The 16674-nt window shown below is 40.8% G+C and overlaps 1 long non-coding RNA gene across 2 annotated transcripts; it reads right to left on the bottom strand.

Moving 5' to 3' along the window:
- Positions 1–1898: 1898 nt before the first annotated feature.
- Positions 1899–12145, bottom strand: LOC103882436. 2 transcript variants are annotated; one of them, XR_002520586.2, is made up of 4 exons: positions 10658–12145; positions 5120–5180; positions 4685–4783; positions 1899–4573 (listed from the first exon to the last, which is right to left on the bottom strand). It is a non-coding gene; the product is annotated as an uncharacterized LOC103882436 (long non-coding RNA). The 2 variants fall into 2 exon arrangements; XR_002520585.2 differs by lacking the exon at positions 10658–12145 and having other exon boundaries at positions 5120–7071.
- Positions 12146–16674: the final 4529 nt, after the last annotated feature.

The following is a 16674-nucleotide window of genomic DNA, read 5'->3' as shown; positions in this document are numbered from 1 at the left end:
ATTCTTTTGGAGGGGGGCTAAAAAAAAATAACAGTCTCTCTAGGATCTATACCTAGAGGAAAGAGGGTTTGGTGATTAGCAAAGCTGGGTGAGAAGAAGTGAGAAAGGGGTTGCTCATAACCTGGAGTTTCAGGGCATAAACAGATGCTCTGAATAAGAAAAGCCCAGAAGTCAAAGGAGCCTTATGGCTGTCTCAGCCTATGGCATGCTATTTGTACTCAATGAAATATAATAAGAATAAAACAATGGAAGATAAAATTAGCTAGATAGGATGTAGATTTTAAAAACATATAGCTTTTGTGAATAAGTCTTTTAGCCTACACAATTGTTTTTCTCTCTGTGAATAGGTCTAACTATCATTGTATGCACTATCTTAATGTGATTTTATATGAACAATATACAATAACATGATTCTTATCTCCATATTTTAATTTTCTGGCCCTTCTCCAGGGGAAATGACCACCTCTGTTGTTCTTCAAAGAAATTTCTCTGTCTGCAGCACTCTTAAAGAACAGCCTTGAGCAAAACTTAGTGGAGAAGCAAATTTGAATGGCTACCCACTTTAAATAAGCGAACCCAATTAGAAAAAGGTGGGAGAGTAAGATTTTAGGACTGAATGATTCAAATAGTCAGAAACGAAATAGTTTCACTCAGAGATCACATCTAGGCTGTCCTGCCTGGCACACTATGTATGGATGTGGTGGCTATTGATAATAATTATAAGTATGAATTGAAGAATGTGTAGGAAAGCAGCTGCCCTAAGATGAATTGGCCCAGAGCCACAATGAATGGTGCCCGATTAATTAAAATCCCTGGTCCTTGTTAAAATCACCATTCTACTCAACAGCAGCCAGTCAAGGAAATATACAGCAAGGTTAAAGTCGGCATGTGCAATTCAGATATCAGCTGCGCTCTTGGCCTTTGACTTCTGCATCTGAACATGTTGACTCTCTGCCAGCTTGGATGTAGAAGTTAATCAATCGTCTTCTACTTTCCTGACAAGAACGCCCCTCACAAGCATTAACAAGCAAGGAAAAATTAGAATAAACCTTTTGTAGAGAAGATGGAGGATTGAGATTTATATTGTACACACCACAGCAAACTAGTTTGAAAGTCACCTAAAATATTTCTGATTTCCCCAATCTTTTGGGCCACTTCCAAGGGAATAACTTTCTCTGGATCCTCCCATGCAGACCCCAGACATGCTGGGCCCTTCTCTTTACATCTTGCCTTCATTTTTCTTTTCTTCATTTTTTTAGAGCATCTGAAGTTCTTCTCATTATCTTATGCATAGCAAGTTATCCACCATCTTTCATCATGGTGGGGGTGTTGAAAGGGTTAGGATTAGGGTTATGCTGGAGGCTCTTACATCCACTCTACGGGGCTAATTAATTTATTTGGCAAGTGTTTATTGGGCACATACCATGTGCCAAACACTGTTCTAAGACCCAAGGAGACGGTGTGGGCAAAACAAATAAAAAATCCTTACCAACATGGAGTTTATATTCTAGTGGAAGGGGACTGTATTAGTCTGTTTTCACACTGCTGAAAAAGACATATCCAAGACTGGGCGATTTACAAAGAAAAAGAGGTTTAATGGACTCAAAGTTCCATGTGGCTGGGGAGGCCTCACAATCATGGCCGAAGGTGAAAGGCACTTTTACATGGCAGCAGGCAAGACAGACTTGAGAGCCAAGTGAAAGGGGTTTCCCCTTATAAAACCGTCAGAGCTTGTGACGCTTAGTCACTACCACAAGAACAATATGGGGGAAACCACTCCCATGATTCATTTGTCTCCCACTGAGTCCCTCCCACAACACGTGGGAAGTATGGGAGCTACAATTCAAGATGAGATTTGAGTAAGGACACAGTCAAACCATATCAGAGAGAGATAAAATAAATAAATACAACCAATAAATAATTCAAATGTATAATATATCAGATAATGATAAGAGCTATGTACGAGAATAAGACAAACAAGGGCTAAGGGATTCTGGAGAGGGCGCTGCAATTTTTACAGGGTGGTCAGGGAAGATTTTGCTGACAAGGTAATATTTGAACAAAGGACTAAAGGAGGTAAGGGAGTGAATCTTGGGTATATCTGAGGAAAGAGAATTCCAGGCAAAAGGAACAGCAGGCACACAGTTTCTGAGGCAGAAGTATGCCTGGCTTGTTTCTAGGACAGCAAGGAGGCCATGGTGGCTGAAACTGAGTGAGCAAGGGCCAGAATCAAGGGAGATGAGTTTGGAAAGATAATTAGGCAAGATCCTGAGGGGACTTATCCTATGAAGATTTTGGTATTTACATTGAGCAACATGCAGACACATTGGGGGATTTGGGGCAGGGAAATGACATGCTCTGATTTGTATGTTCAAATCTCTTTATGGCTACTGAGCTGGCAGTAGACTATAGCAGGAAAAGCGTGGTGTAGGGACTGGTTAGAGGCTTATACCATAATCCAGACTAGAAATAGCAGTGGCTTGGAGAAGGGTGATTGAGATAGAGGTGGTAAGAAGTATTGGGTTGTGGATACATTTTTAAAAGTGTGTTAATAGACTTTGCTGACTTTTTTCGATGGGCATATAGAGGAAAAAAAGAGGAGGGTAAAGAAAGACTTAAAGGTTTTTGGCTTGAGTACTTGAAATAATGGATTTCTTTTTTTTACTTTCAGAGGTTGAGGGTGAGGTGAAGAAAGTCCAGAAATTTGATTTTAGACACAATAAGTTTGAGACGCCCATTAGACATTCTAGATGAGATGTTTTCTAGGCCCTTGGGTATGAAACACTGAAGTTCATGGAGAAGTCTAGACTGAAAATATGACTTTGGGAGTTGTAAACATACAAACAAGAGTTATTTGTCTGTTAATGAGAATTGTTGATATCATCAAGGTGGCCGATATGATCCAATGACATGAAAGTTAAAGCTTATCAGAATATTTCACCTAAACAAATAAGATGCTGTTCCCGAGTGAATGTTTCTTTATACATCATTGTGGTTGGGTTGCAGACGCCTGAGACTCTGTGTGCTCTGACCTTTTACCTCCCCTTTGACCAGTCTCCTATGTTTCTTGTACTGGCTTATTCTGTTTCTGGCTCACTGTGTTCTTTGCTGTTCTTTGAATATGCCACACGTGCTGTAATTGTGTGGCTTCAATACTTTCTTTCTACCTGAAAGTCTTCCTTCCCAGATACATGCAGAGTTTACTAGCTTATTTCCTTTGGGTCTCTCAATGTCACTTTATGCATTACTTCTCTCTTGCTGCATAACAAATTGCTCCAAAACTTAGTGGCTTAAAATAACAACAAATATTTATTATCTCACCTTTTCTGTGGCCAAGAATTTGGAAGCAGTTCAGCAGAGTGGTTCTGGTTAAGGGCTTCCAGTGAGGTTGGAGTTCCAACTTCTACTGGAGCTGCAGTCATCTGAAGGTTTTACTGGGGCTGGAGGTTCCACTTGCAAGCTTGCTCATTCACATGTTGACAAATTAGTACTCTTGTGGGAGGTCTGATTTCCTTCCCGCGTGGTCTTCTCCCAAGGGTGTTTGAGTGTCCTTATGCCATGGAGACTGGCTTGCCCCAGAGAGAGTGGTCCAAAAAAACAGAGTGGAAGCTTTGGTGCCTTTTATGACCCAGCCTCAGAGGTGAAATACCTTAATCTCTGCTCTTCTCTATTGCACTGATACCAGCCCTCGACTCTATCGCACTGAGACCAGTCCTAACTTATTTGGGAAGAGACTATCCAAGGGTGTGAACACCAGAAGATGAGGCCCACTGAGGGTCATCCTGAAAGTTAACTACCACATCTTATCAGGGATATCTTCTCTGAATAACCTGTATGTTATGGACTGAATGCATGTACCGCTCCAAAATTCAAATGTTGAAACCCTAACACCCAGTGTGACTGTCTTTGAAATTAAGGTTAAATGAGGTCAGAAGGGTGGGGCCTTGATCTGACGGCTTAGAGTTCTTATAAGAAGAGAATCCAGAGAGCTCACTCTCTCTCCCTCCTCCAGCAAATACTGAAAAAAGGCCTTGTGAAGATATAGCAAGAACTTGGCCATCAGCCAATTAGAGAGACCCCCCCCCTCACCAGAAACGGAATCAGCTGGAACCCTGATCTTGGACTTCTAGCTTCCAGAGTGGGGAGAAAATAAATGTCTGTTGTTTATGCTAACCAGTCTGTGATATTTTGTTACGGCATTCTGAGCTAATACATAGCATAAAAGAGCAACTTCCTTCCTCAGCACTTTCCATCCCTTTATCCTGATTTATTTTTTCTCCACAGTACTTATCACAACCTGATATTTTCTCAATTTATTTATTGTCAGTTTCTCCTTAGTGGAGTGTAAGCTCTCTGAAGGCAGGGAATTTGTCTGTTTGTTTACTGTTTTATCCTTGGGTCCCAAAACAAAGTCCGGCCCATGACAGGTACTCAAAATTACTTGTTGAATGATGAATGAATGGATGAATATTGGATATTGGACTCTATTTTATTTCTATTGATTGTCTCTTTGATGGCTGGGATTGTTTGTTCTTTAGGTAGACTTTGCATTCATTATACTCTAGCACCATTTCTGAAATCAGGTACAAAACAGAAATATTTTAAAATTTCAAGTAATCTTGTGCATGTATTACTAAATTGTAATGGGCTATCTGAAAATTAACACAGTGAAATATAAGCTCACCTGAGAAAATTTTGAGTTTGCTTTCATTTGATTAATAAACTGTTGGCAACCTGGAATTCTTGGGGCTGTTCTTCCTGCCTGAGGGTGAGAATTCTGTACCTTTGTAGAGAAGTGGAAAGAACAAGTTATGACCGATCCTGAGGAAATACTACATGTGTTTTTGTGTGCTCTGAAAGAGAGACTGAAAAGACGTGTAAAATACATTTCTGTATATTCCAATTTTTCCATCATGCTTATGTACTTACTTTTGTAGTTAGAAATAAAAAAGTAATAAATATGAAATTTTAAAAAGAAGAATAATTTTGAAATAGGATAAACTTATTCATGTCTGTGCTCTGCTTTTTACTGATCAGAATTGTTATTTAATCTCTCTGAGTCTTAGCTTCCTGCTCTGTAGACAGGAGACAATAACATGGAAGTTCAGCCTTGACTCACGTAGAAAAAATGTCATAGTCTTGGAGTGTGTTAGCTCATTCTTGTAGCCTTTGGTAAAGTTCTGAAAGAAAGGGAAGTGTTTAGTCCAAGCTGGCTCTTATAAGAGGAAACAAGACATAACCTTCCTATATGAAGTCCTTTTTGTTAGCAGAACCAGGGGAAGCCAGATTGGCTGGCCAAGAACATCCCTTCAGTGCCATGGGTGGGAATTAGTGCCAGCCTTCTCTGACTGGATATAGCATATGTTAAGGACCAATTGTTCTGAATTGTTCTCCCTATTTGCTTTTGTCCAAAAAGGAGTCTACCGTAGCTAGCTTATCTTCTTTCTACTATTATTCTGTTGAGTATGGTGTATTGGAAATATTTAAATTTATGTAGCCATATGTTGGTAGACTCTGAGAAGTTTATGCATGGGCCTAACTCAGAGAAACATGCATTCCTCAGAGATGCTGGGCTTGGATCTAGATGTAGTAATGAGGTGAGACTTCTGATTGTCTCCCTCATAAAGCACCTTTGCCCATAATAAATGCTCAGGAGGGTAGCTACCACCAACCCCGTCATTGTTATTAATGCCACTTCTTTCTCCGCCTCTACAGTAACACAGACACCACCATTAATTTCACCTCTATCTGGGCTTGCTTAACACTTATGGGCGTAAAATTCTGTAGAAGCATGGACATGCTTGCAGCCAGGATTCTAAAAAAGCTAGAGCAGCAAGAAATCAGCACACTTTCAGCCAACAGTTGCTGGGAGAATCTAAGTCAGTAGAGACAAATTAGTCACAATACTGATATTGATGGACTTGGACAATTCTAATCAAATTAGAATGGAAACATGGCGGATTCAGAAAGGCAGGTCAATAAACAAGAAAACCCATTGAAAAAAAATCACCAGTATAATGATTGGACTTCATGTCTTTGGCTTCTTTCCCACCCTCCTAGGGTGAATCAGTAATGTAATCCTCTCTTTTCCTTGCCCCTGCCAGGCTCCCTTCTCTGGCTCCCTTCCTGTTGCCTTGCTACCGCTTTGTAGCTCTTTTCTGCACACCCCCACCCCTCACTTTTATATAGGCTTGACAGGCTTTTCATAGATTTTAAGGAACAGGTTTCAGACTTAATTGACCTTATAAATACCATCATTTTATTTCATTGTCTTGGACTTGAGGAAAAATTATAAAATCCCTTTCCTTAGAACACTAAATCCAAATGCTTACCACTCATCTAAACTCAGCTTAAAGCAAGGTCTTGTATTTCATGGATGGAAATGTGATGTCCTCTTTAAAAATATAAAGCTATAATGGGTTTTCTTTGGTCCACATTATTTCATTGAAAGATTTGTATTAGTTGCTTACTTCAAAAAGGTGAAGAGATTTCACATACTATTTTGGATTTCTGAATTTTTTTGAAAAATTGAAAGATCTGGCAACACTGAGCCTACATGTCTGTAGAACAAGGGCTGCTGTAGCTGAGTCATGGCTCCTCTCAATTTGTGGCAGGAGCCCTTCAGTTCAGCACAGTCCCCACATGGACAACTTCATGCATTCATGGTGCCTCCTTGGCTCTTATGGGCCTTTCAGCATTTGACTTCACTGGTAGAGAAAGTGCGTTGCAGTTTTTCTTTGAACTCTGTCATCCTTTCCCTCAAGCAGATGTAAGAACAGAGTTGTGTACAGAGGTTGATGGAAGATGCATTAACTATGATGAAAGAGCTATGGCCATTTTGTTTAGAGAGCTTACTCAGTCATTTATGTATTCAGTCATTCATTTCCATTATCCTACTTTCTCTCCGTTATTGCCTATCACTTTATTTAAATAGACATCATAGAAATTCGAACAGCACAAAAAGGCATGTAATGCCTTTTTTGTAAAAAACAGTGTTCCTCTCACTCAAATCTCCTCATCCACCTTTCCAGAAACTACCTCTGTTACTTTTTGTGTCTTCCTTCCCCAAGATAGACTGTATTTGTAATATATGTTCCACTTCATGTTATACCAAATGGTGACAGAATACAGACTATTCTGCATTTTCCTTTTTTTTTTTTTTTTTGCTTGATGATATATCTTGCAAATTATTCCATATTGGTGTAGATTTGCCTCATTCTTTCTAAAGCCTGCATAGCACTTCATTTTATTGATGCACTATGATTTGCTTAAGCTTATTGATGGGTCTGTAGCTGGTTTTTAATCTTTTATGAATACAAACAATGCTGCAATGAACATCCTTGTACACATTTACGAAGGGCAAATTGTGCCAGCATATTTGTTAGATGAATTTTGTGAAGTGGTGTTGCTTAGTCAAAAGGTATAAGCAATGGTGTGAGTATGCTACAGTTAACTCACACAGGCTTACAAGCAGCTGATTTCTCTGCATCTCTTCCCAACTCCATGATCAATGACATCACATTGGTAACTTGCTATTGGCCACAGTGGGAACATTTATATCATGAAAATATGCAAACACCACAAACTAGGGCTTAGGGCTTCCCCCCTCCCTCCTGGAGAGCTGGTTGTCAAACATTGCAATATTGTAATTCAATTCTGATGCTAACTACCCAGAGTTAGCCCACTCCAAAGGTTAAGGGAACAGTCCCTAACAAGACTTACCTCACTTCAGATGTCAGCCACAAGTTCAGGAATCAATAGGTAACCCACATTTTTGACAAATTGCTACAAATTTGGGAGTTCCCACAGTTCCCTCAGGTTTGATAATTCATTTGTTAGAATGATTCTTAGAACTCAGGAAAGCTGCATCTATAATTATAGCTTTATTATAAAGGATATGAATTAGGACCAGCCAATGAAGATACCCATAGGTGAGACCTGAGAGGGTCCCAAATGTGAAGCTTCTGTGTCCTCACTCTGTGGCTTCAAGATGCATCACCCTTTTGGCACATCATTGTGTTAACCAATCAGGAAACTCACTGGAGCTTCAGGTGTCCAGAGTTACAATTTGAGTTTCATTATGTAGGCAGGATTGATCAAGTCATTTGCCATGTGATTGTACTTAATCTCTATTCCCCCCCCCTTCCTTATCCCTCCCTTGGGAGTCAGGAGATTATAAACGAATCTCAGGTGTCCCAAAGCTCAACCCTTTAATCATATGATTGGTTTTTCTGGCATGGCCAACTCCTATTCTGAAACTATGTAGGAGCCCACCTTGAGTCACCTTATTAGCATAAACTCAGGTGTGGTCCCAGGAGCTCAGCATGGATAAGAAAAGACACTCCTATTTGTCATTCAGAAAATTCCAAGGGCTTAGAGGCTTTGTCCCAGGAACCTGGGCCAAAGACCAATCAAATTATTTGTTATACAACAAACACAACAGCACATCACTGGATGTAAGTATTTAAAAGTGTTGACACATATTTCCAAATTGTCCTCCAAAGAGGTTGTACCAAATATGCGTTCCCACCAGCAATGCATAAAAGTGTTTTTGCAGCAATAATTCTGACCACAGTGATTTGTCATACCGGATCACTAGAGTGTGCCAGTTATTTCCTTGAGACTGAGCATGAGGGAACTCTGGGTTATTTATATGTCACTGGGAGGATACATTCATATTCTTGCTGAGATCTTCAAATGCAACCCAATGCTTGTAAACTTTTCTTATGGCTCTCTGCTTCCATTACTTGAGCAAATAGTTGTTGGTAAAATTCACCAGCTATTAATAGAAATGAGAGGAATTCAGCTATCGCACTGTTGGTTTTAGCTTTTCTATAATCACTCTTCTTCATTAGGAAACGTCTCTAAAGACTGCTGCCTTACAAGAGTAGAGACCATGCATGATAAAATCTCACAAACTTTGGGAAGGCCATTCTGAAATTGTGACAATAATAAGAACGTTTTGAAAATACCATTGTGCATTTTTATTGTTTCCTTCACTTGAGTACTGGGAATTTGTTTCAAAGCATCATCAAATCCCATTGGGTAATGCCTTAGTAGAATAGATAAGAAAAATATACAATCATTAAATAAAGACTATTTCTAATCATTGAAGTTTAATTAATATGTTATTCATATATATTAATTCAAGTCTTCAAAAACAGCTTGGATAGTCAGTAGGTTAAACAGTCCTCTTGAAAATCTAGACCAACATTGTATAATAAAGTTTTCTGTGTGATATTGGAAATCTACATCTGAGCTGTCCAACATGGTAGCCACTAGCCACATGTGGCTAAAGTGACTGAGTAACCAAATATTTAATTTTATTTAATTCTAGCTAATCTAAATTTAGATATGTAAATAGGTACATGTATCTACTGGTTACCTTATTAGACCAGTTGTAGGTTATAAAGACAGATTTAACCTTTGTTCTTTTCTTTTCTCTGATTTCTGATCCCTTCCCCTAGCTAGTCATGGAAAATAAGGAAAATGAAAGTACCTAAACAGGTTCATTTCTAAGTGCTTGACACATATCAATTCCTTTAATCCTCTCAACAACTGTATAAGATAGGTACTAACACTATCCCTGTTTTATTAATGCAAATGAAAAAACTGATGGCCGAGGTTCCACAGCTGATAAGTAATGACCTAAGACTTGAATACAGAAAATGTGACTTTAGGAGACCATGCTCTTAACTGCAATACCACACTGCCTCTAAATCTATATGCAAAGAAAATAAAAATCACCAGTGAGAAGTACTTTTTGTTTTCCAAATAAGCACTTGAGAATTGACATCAAAAGATCAAGGAAGCTGGGGATAAGGGTGCTAAGATGAGAGGATAGGAACAGGGTAGTGATGTGGAGAGGTGTGGAGTCAGCCTAGCACCTTCCAGGGCCAGAGCCAGTCTGTGCATGGATATTTATCCTCCACCTACAGACTGTCTGCTGACATTTGATGAAACACATCATGGAGGCCCACACAGAGGAGCTGTGTCAACAGTTTTTCCTGGTGCTCATGGGCCTTTCATCGTCAGTGGCTGTGGATTTTCTGGCAAAAGGAGGCCCACTTCTAACCGTGGACTTTGTAGAGATTGATTTAAAAGCCAGAATAAAATGTGCTGGATTGCCGTATTATCAAATTGTTTAAGCTGGGAATTAGTTTCCCAGAGTCCCCTTCCCTCTATGGTTCCAGGATAGAGCTGGCCAAAAGAAGAACTTGTATAAAACTTGGGAGGCAGAAGTGAAGCATTGACCATAGCTCATCTTCCCACCTGCTGGTTCTTCTGACCAACAGATTCATTTTTGGCTCCAGGTCCACTTCCAGATGTCTGGCAGTGGACCCACAAGGTGGTAGCTCCACAGGGGAAGAGCTGCTTATAGGCTTCTCTATGAGCTCCCCTACCAAGATCTGCCTCAGAGGCTGGAGACCCCTCTGCAAACTCTAACTTGGCTATTGGTGTCAGTGCTTCAAGAAGACTGGTTGATAACTTTTTCTCTGACCCTCCAACTCTTTCTGGAACTTTCTCTTCCAGCAACTTCCACAGTTGTGAGGTCTAATTCCTCTAATACATTTCTGTCTTAGTCTGTTTTCTGCTCCCCTAACAGAGTACCACAGACTGGGTAATTTATAAAGAAAAGATATTTATTTTGGCTCACAGTTCTGGGGCTGAGAAGTCCAAGAGCATGGTGTTGGCTTCTGGTGAAGGCCTTCTTGCTGTATTATCCCTTGGCTGAAAGGTTGAAAGTGGAAGGGAGCCCATGAGACAGAGAGGAAAGGAGGGGGCTAAACTTCTGTGATAACTAACCCACTCCCACAGTAATAGCATTAATCCATCCATGAGAGTGGAGCCCTTATGACCTAATCACCTCTTAAAGGTCCCACCTCCCAACACCACTACATTGGCAATTAAGTTTCAACATGACTTTGTGGGGACATTCAAACCATAGCATTTCCTTGTAACATCCCAGTGGCTCTGCTTCCCTGACTAAAACTGTAATTGTTATACTATACTCTTAATAAGATGCTCAAAACAGAAGCTGGACTCCATGATATTTAGAGGAACCATTTAGGAAACTAAGTCTCAGCCCTAGCACTTGGGCAAGTCTAGAGTTGTGAGATCCTCCCTACTAAAACAGTTTATATTATTTGTCTTCTTGGAAGTTTCCTTCTGCCTATACAAACTGCCAGGACAAACTCCAGCTGATTAAGATGCTTCAGCTAGATGTTCCCAAGGCACTGTGGACTGCCCTGCACCCCACTGCAGAGCTTGTCCCATAATAGTATAATACTCTGTTCAGTGATTTGCATTCTCTGTCTTGCTGCCAGATATGAGAGTCTGGTAACCATGCATTGGGCTCACCACTTAACCCCCAGGGCACTGTGCCTGAGAGTGGTGGCTCATCTTGAATGAATGAAGTAGGAGAGACTGAGCTTTGAATTAATGTGACTTCACTGTGGTGAGAAACAGGGATACAGAAGACCTTGTCAGTGCCCTGGCCAGAAGCCCTTGGGTTCCTTTTACCTTTTCTGTGCAGTCCTTCCCAGCTTCAGTGTATTTCTGTTTCCAAAGACCTGTACCTGGGACTCTTCTTCAGAGGCCTGTTCTCAGGCTACTGGAACCCGTCAGAATTGCCTGGGAGTTTATGTGTCCTTAAGGCAGCTTGTAAACAATAACTGACCATGTGATCAGGAAAGCTCTAAGGCATAGCTTATGCTCCAAAGCTCCCCTGGGGATCAGCCTGGAGCAACCCTCTGTGAGACCTTACCTGCATCTCTCCCCTGCTTGGCTTCATCCTGCCTGGCTTACCTCATTCTTTTATAGGCTTCTCTTTGTTGCAGGAAGTCAGGGACCTCGAACAGAGGGCCCGGCTGGAGCCACGGCAGAGGAACATAAATTGTGAAGAATTCATTTTAATATGGACACATATCAGCTCCCAAAATTAATATTTTATAATTTCTTATGCCTGTCTTTACTGCAATCTCTGAACATAAATTGTGAAGATTTCATGGACATTTATCAGTTCACAAATAATACTAATAACATCCTTACAATTTCTTATGCCTGTCTTACTTTAATCTCTTAATCCTGTTATCTTCATAAGTTGAGGATGTATGTCACCTCAGGACCACTATAGTTGTGTTAACTACACAAATTGATTGTAAAACAAGTGTGTTTGAAGAATATGAAATCAGTGCACCTTGAAAAAGAACAGAATAACAGCAATTTTCAGGGAACAAGGGAAGACAACCATAAGGTCTAACTGCCTGTGGGGTGAGGCAGAATACAGCCATATTTATCTTCTTGAAGAGAGCCTATAAATGGACATGCAAGTAGGGAAGATATCGCTGAATTCTTTTCCTACCAAGGAATATTAATAATTAAGACCCTGGGAAAGGAATGCATTCCTGGGGGGAGGTCTATAAACAGCCGCTCTGGGAGTATCTGTCTTATGTGGCCGAGATAAGGACTGAAATACGCCCAGGTCTCCTGCAGTACCCTTGGGCTTATTAGGGTGGGGAAGAAATCCCACCCTGGTACATTTGAGGTCAGACTGGTTCTCTGCTCTCGAACCCTGTTTTCTGTTGTTTAAGATGTTCATCAAGACAATACATGCACAGCTGAACATAGACCCTTATCAGGAGTTTTTTATTTTTGCCCTTTGCCTTGCGATCTTTGCTTTTCCCTTTGCCTTGTGATCTTTCTTGGCCTCAGAAGCATTTGATCTTTGTTCTCCTTTTTGCCCTTTGAAGCATGTGATCTTTGTGACCTACTCCCTGTTTGTACAACCCCTTTCCTTTCGAAGTCCTTAATAAAAACTGCTGGTTTTGCGACTCAGGTGGGCATCATGGTCTAACTGATATGTAATGTCACCCCCCAGAGGCTCAGCTGTAAAATTCCTCTCTTTGTATTCTTTCTCTTTATTTCTCAGCCGGCTGACACTTAGGGAAAATAGAAACAACCTACGTTGAAATATTGGGGGCGGGTTCTCCCGATATCTCTTAATAGCACTCTTGTAATAAGTCACTAACTCCTGAATTCTCATCTCAGGGAGTATGTCCAGAGAAACTAACCTACGACCATGAGTATCTAAGGAAGAACACTGGCTTCCAATCTGGTTTGCCATCAGTCTGCCAAACTCAAGCCACCTCCCCTTTCTGGGAAAGCCCTGCTCTGATTCTGTTGATCCTAACGAAATGGCAGTTCCCAAAACACAGATAGTAAAGATGAGAAAAATGTTTCACTTGCCCTTTGTCCCTTGCTAAAGTAGGTGAAAGATGCAATCTTATCAGTCTGCATCTGCAATCTTATCAGTCTGCATCTGATCAGGAAACAGAAGCTACTCTAGGTTTTTAAATAGGCAGTTGATTGTAAAGGTGTTAGAAGAGCCAGGCGAGAAAAAGGGGAAGGTAAGATTTTTCAAAGATCAGTAGCTGCAGGAAACAGATATCACCTCTAGGTCCAAAAGAGCAAAGAGAAAGAGGTGTTGCTCAGAGTACACAATGTGGTGGTGTTAGAACAAAGTTGGCAGAAACCCAGAAGTCACATTTGTCCATGGCTACCACCTTTTGCTGCTGAGACTCCTTCCTCATTTGTTGCTGCATCCTCTGCAAGAAGCACAAGAAGAAAAAATATTTCTTCCTTACTCTCACCTTCCAAACTCCTGCCAGAGCCTCCCATTGGTAGCATCTGACAGGAAGCTAGGTGGAAAGTAGGTCTGACAAATGTAATTTGCAGGCTTTCTGCCCTGCTGGTGAGAAAAGGGCATAAAAGGGGAAGTGTAGGGCTGAAAGACAACAGACGCAATGTGGTACTTTACCTCAAAGTTTCCATCCTTTTCCTGATGTTAAAGATCATCTGAAGTCTTCCAAAGCTTCAGAATTGGTGCAGGAAAACCTTATTGGGGTACATGAGTAGGAGAGAAGGAAAGGGCAAGAGACAGAACAGTGAATGAGACAGCAAAAGGCATTGCCTACAGTCTAAAAAGCATCCCTTTATGAACACTCAGGAATTCTTTTTTTTTTTTTTTTTGAGATGGAGTCTCACTCTGTTGCCCAGGCTGGAGTGCAGTGGTGTGATCTTGGCTCACTGCAAGCTCCGCCTCCCGGATTCACACCCTTCTCCTGCCTCAGCCTCCTGAGTAACTGGGACTACAGGCACCCACCATCAGGCCTGGCTAATTTTTTCTATCTTTTTTTTTTAGTAGAGAAGGGGTTTCACCATGTTAGCCAGGATGGTCTTGATCTCCTGACCTCGTGATACGCCTGCCTCGGCCTCCCAAAGTGCTGGGAGCCACTGCGCCTGGCCAACACCCAGGAATTCTTACGGGTTATTTAGCCCTTTCATTGTCTCATGTAGGACAGAAACTAAGGGGCCATGCTTCTTTGTATCTTCTTTTGAATGCAGATGGGTACGCTTTCCACTAAACAGAAATCTATACATATCCCAGAAGCAAGCAAGCATGCTTTTTAAACACAAGTGAGTTTTAAAGGAGACTTGTAGGTTCTCCTGCTTGATTGCAAAATACAGCTCATCTCCTGGAATGGGCCCAGAGACTTTGGCATTTGTTAAGAATCAAAGTCATAGTTGGTTAATCCCATCTGCTTTCAAGAAATAAGAAAAATCAGTGTCAATGTGTCTCAGACTCCACGTAAATTATTCTCCCTTGGGTCTCCCAAAGGTTCCTGTTTGCTCAGAGAATTTTAAGCCATGTCATAAGAAACATAATTTAAAACCCCACTCTATTAATTTTCAATTGCTGCTATAACAAACTATTATGAATTTGGCTTAAAAACAACATAAATTTATAATCTTACTGTTCTGGGTGGGTACCATTGGTCTACATACAAGATGTCAGCAGGCTTGCGTTCCTTCTGGAGGCCGTAAGGGAGAATTCCTTTCTTTTCCTTTTCTAATTTCTAGCAGCACTCCATATTCCTCAATTAAAGGCTCCTTCTTCTAGATTCAAAGCCAGTGGCATAGCGTTTCTCACCTCTCTGATCTCTGCTTCCATCCTTACATCTTCTCTCTCTCTGACTCTGATCCTCCTGCCTCCCTTTTGAAAGGATCCCTATGACTACACTGGGCCAACCTGGATAATCCAGGCAAAATTCTCCTTCTCAAGACTCTTAACTTAGTCACATCTACAGTCTTTTTGATAATATAAGGTAACATATTCACAAGCTCCAAAGATTAGAACATGGATATATGCTACAGAGAGAATGTTTATGTTGAAACCTGATCTCCAATGTGATGGTATTAGGAAGTGGGGCTTTTGGAAGATAATCCGGTCATGAGGGTGGATCCCTCATACATGGGGTTAGTGCCCTTATAAAAGTGGTCCCAGAGAGCACCTTTGCCTTTCTGCCACGTGAGGACACAGTAAAAAGACAGGCATCTAAGAACCAGGAAGCGAGCCCTCACCAGTCACTGAATCTGCAGGCACCGTGACTTGAAACTTGCCAGTCTCCAGCACTGTAAGAAATAAATATCTGTTGTCTATAAGGTACCCGTTCCATGGTATTTTGTTGTGGCAGCCTGAACAGACTAGAGCAACATCTTTGGTGGGGGTGATTATTCAGTCTATCACACCCACTGTTTATAATAGATATTAAATGGAGTGAAGGCAGAGGGTGTTAGGATTGATTATAATCCCACATCTAGCGAAAAAGGCAGCTTCTGTGTGGCTGTTGAAAATGAAAATTATTTGGCAAATAAATAAGTATTAATCCAAATTTTCTTGACCCCTTACTCTTTTTAACTAAAACACTTTAGGCTTTAGTTCCTTTTCATTGAAAAGGTATTTTTTTAGAGCATTTGACATACGTGTCCCAGGTTTTGGGACATCGGTAGTTCACACAGAAGGCAGAAAACAGACAGATCACCAGGAAAACAGAGTTGGCTTGAGAAGCTATGAGCTCAAGAGATGCCTACTGAGCAGTGTGAGCAGGCAGTCAGGTGAATCCGGACATGTGGGGATCAGCTCTCAACACATACTGGGCTAAGGATATCTCACCACCAATGAGCCAGTGTGCATGCCATACTGTGCCTAGAACTCTAAAACCACCACTGCCGTGCAGTTCAGCATTGGTATGCATCTGAATCACCTGTAAAGCTTGTTCATCACCCACCACTCTCAGAGCTTCTAAATCAAAAGATCTGGGGTGAGGACCTGGGATTAACATGTGTAACAGATGCTAAAGATTATTCTCAGTAAAGTTTAAAAATTTTCACACTCCTCTCTTGGATCCCTTATTGACATTTAAGTCCCAAAGGCAGTTCTTGTGAAACAGAGGAGTGCGTCACAGGAATCCAACCAAATGTCATCTTGGTAATTGCCACATTTATGACCTTGAATCTATACTTTCTTTTTAAATTATTTGTATAATATGGGGTACAAGTGCAGTTTTTTTACGTGCATAGATTATACGTAGCGGTCAAGTCAGAGACTTAATGTATCCATCACCTGAATACTATATATTGTACCCATTAAATAATTTCTCATCATCCTCCCCCTCTCATCCTCCCACCCTTTTGGGTCTCCATTATCTATCATTCCACTCTCTATATTCATGCATATATATTTTTTAGCACTCACTTATGCATGAGAGTATATCATATTTGACTTTCTGTGTTTGGCTTGTTTCACTTAAGATAATGACCTGCAATTCCATT

This window comes from Papio anubis, chromosome 2 (assembly GCF_008728515.1).
Source record: "Papio anubis isolate 15944 chromosome 2, Panubis1.0, whole genome shotgun sequence".
Classification (NCBI taxonomy): domain Eukaryota; kingdom Metazoa; phylum Chordata; class Mammalia; order Primates; family Cercopithecidae; genus Papio; species Papio anubis.
Note: the sequence above shows the minus strand (reverse complement) of the source record. Positions and strands in the feature narration are given on the sequence as shown.